This window comes from Pygoscelis adeliae, unplaced genomic scaffold, assembly GCF_000699105.1.
Source record: "Pygoscelis adeliae isolate BGI_AS28 unplaced genomic scaffold, ASM69910v1 Scaffold87, whole genome shotgun sequence".
Classification (NCBI taxonomy): Eukaryota; Metazoa; Chordata; class Aves; order Sphenisciformes; family Spheniscidae; genus Pygoscelis; species Pygoscelis adeliae.
The window spans coordinates 2,624,599-2,627,616 of NW_008825098.1; the positions used below are offsets into that span (position 1 = coordinate 2,624,599).

General features: G+C 40.0%; 1 protein-coding gene across 1 annotated transcript in view; it reads left to right on the forward strand.

The window, feature by feature from the left end:
* NFKB1 (nuclear factor of kappa light polypeptide gene enhancer in B-cells 1) overlaps positions 1–3,018 on the forward strand; it is a 48,156-nt gene that overhangs the window by 12,781 nt on the left and 32,357 nt on the right. The gene's annotated exons all lie outside the window — the stretch shown is intronic.

Consider the following 3,018-nt stretch of genomic DNA (forward strand, 5'->3'; position numbering starts at 1 on the left):
AGTCAGCTTCTGTCTTGGTGTGTGCCACTCCTCAGCTTTCTCTGCAGTATGCGTGTAGTTCTTCTGCAGTTCTTGAGAAAGGCTGGAGTTTGGAACAGTTGCATCTCCATAATGAATCAGTATGCGCATGACTCAATGGAAAATAATCAGCATTGGCTGAGATAGCCTAGGGTGTTAGTCTTGTGAACTGAGAAGGGGCTGGGAAAGCTGATTTCATGTAGCCTTGCAAAACTCCTGTGAAAAATTACTAGCCCAGGCAAAGGATCTACTTGCTTTTCCCTTTCCTATTGTGACGGTAACGATGAACCATTTAATGAAATTTCACTGGTATGTTCAGATATAAAATAATTTTTATTCAGATAAAAAATAATTTACCTCAATTGAGCCAGATCTTTGGATTCCAATCTAATCTGTATTGACAATATTACAAATGATATTTTATAAAGGTGTGAAGGGTCTCACAATAGCATGACAAGGAGATATGCAATGAGGAGTTATACAGGAAATGGAATTTCTCTGTGAGTAAACTAGAAAGCAAAATGTTCTTTGGCTTTCCATCAAACCTTGTGTTTTCATTGATCATCAGATTTTAACTTAATCTAAAGCTTCCCCCCCACACACACACACACGTGTGTCCCTTCCCCTCCCTCCCTCTCGTCCTACTGTGTACATCTGGGTTTTTTCTAGTACAAATCCCCACATGGCAACACCTGCTGGGAGAGGCTGGCGAGGGAACACAACAAGTAAATTCCTCAAGGCCATTGCTTGTTAGTGCCTGTTCTTGATTCAAGTGGTGCCAGTAAAGACAGAAGTGTTTCACACCTTTTCCTGTAAGTCTCTCCTGTATTTTGTCAAAGGGTGCTCACCTTGTTGTAACTGAGGTGAGCACAATTGAAGATAGCTGGGTTTTGTTGTTGGGTTTTTTTGTTTTGTTTTGGGGGTTTTGTCTGTTTTGGTTTTTACTCTTGTGCCAAGGCTTTCACCATAAAACCTCCATTAGTTGATCACAGTGCTGTGAAAGGACAGTAACGGTGAGCTTTGGCTGTACTGTAAAAAGGAGGTTTTGTGACAGATCTTTAAACCTTGGCCATGGTATCATCAGTGCAGCTCACCTTGGGATCTCTCTTCTGCTTGGCTGACTCTGCACAGAAAGCTGATGTAATTTACCAGTAGCTACCATGGGATATCCTGAAAATAGACATCTTCAGTGCACAAAAAGGCATTGCGGTCTCCCTACTCCCTTTTCATAGGATTATGGATTGAAGGCCAAAAGAAAACACATTTATCTGATATGACCTCTTGCATAATGTGGACTGTTCACCCTTTTTTTTTTCCCCTGCACCTAGTCCCTAACTTGTAGCTGAGATGGAACACGTGAAGATGTATCTTTCATTTAAAGGCTGGAGCACTGAAGACTTTGCTCTGTCTCCAAGCAAGATGTTTTGGTAGTTAATTACATATTTAACCAGCTCCTGTATAGTATATTAGGAGATGGTGTAGGTCAGGAGTTAGTGTAGCAGTTCTGCAATGCCAGTCTTTACACTTAACACAAATCTGCAGTGGCCAGCAAGGTGGATTCAAAACCTCTTGTTTTAACAGCACAGTAATGACAAATGGACTCTAGATAACAGTAGTATTTTTCTATAATATCAAAAATGGGTTTAATCCTTATGGTTTATGGAATTATATTCCTTTGTTTAACCCTGCCTTTGCTAACAGTAATGCTAATATCGTGTACAAAACTTCTTACGTTTTCAGAGGATTTTATATAACTTTGCATATAGTTATGGAGAGCAGCGAAGTTGTAGATACTGAACATGTTATAATGAATTTACATTTCATTACAAGTTTCACGATTACAGTAGAAACCTACCTAAAATGCTTCATTTAAATTTCATTTTCATCTGTTTAATGTAAGTAACACAACACTGGAAAATTTTACTATCTAGAACAGTTGAAATCAAAGCTCCTGAGCTGCTTAGTCATTGTTAGCTTTTTGTCCAGGGGAAAAAACAGTCGATAGTATAAGAAGAAAGAGTAAAACTCGATTGTCCAATACTATCACCAGCTTACTTAACTATCTAAATTTTTTATTCATAATTTGCTTGTTTTTATGTATTTGAAAAATTGTGAGAAAACTTGTGCAGAAAATTTCCACTGGCCGCCTTACACATTTACCATGTGTGTCCTGATGCTGCATACTGATGTTAGTGTAGGCATATTCATGTTTTACACTGAAGTACTTGATCCAGTTTTGGGTGTGAAAAGCATTTGCTGAAAGTAGCGGTGTGAAGAAAATGTCCTGAATTTTCATCCCCCTGGGGGCAAATCTACGTGGGTGGCTGCAAACTCAAGTTGCCTATTCTCTGTAAGCTGGATGTAAATCAGCTCCAGCCCAGAGGCTGAGTAACCGATTGCTCAGAGGTGTGCCCGAGCTAATAAGCACCATCTCTCTGCTGATGAGTTTGGACATTGTGCAGTTCAGCTTGCGAATTGAAGCTGCATACCAGTTAGGCAGCCCTGAACCCAGGCACCCGAACAGAACTGCCCATCCAGTCATGTCCTGGGGCTATCCTAAATTATAACTCAATTTAGAGATAAGCGTTCTTACTGAAATCGGGGATTTCAGCACATACTTGCAAGTTCAAGAAGGAAATTTATGGAAAATTAGGCAAGTTACTTTGTTGATGAGCCTTCTTAGTGAAGAAAGCAGCAGCGTACTTGCTTCCCCCCCCCCCCCCCCCCCCCAATTAAATTGTAGAGTGACAGATCGCTGATTACAAGTTAAAAATTCATTTAACAACTGAATTAAGGAATAAACATGAGACAAGAATGAGCAGACCTTTTGTTACAAGTCTTTACCCCTCTTAAAAAACTGTACTGAACCAAATTCAGCCAAAGCTAAATTCAGTGAGATTTGTGCTTTTTACTGTTACGGTTAATTTGGCTGAATATGGGGCACCGAGTCCCTTTAGTTGGGCTCCTAAAGCAGAGCACCTAACTCTGTATTTTTGGCGT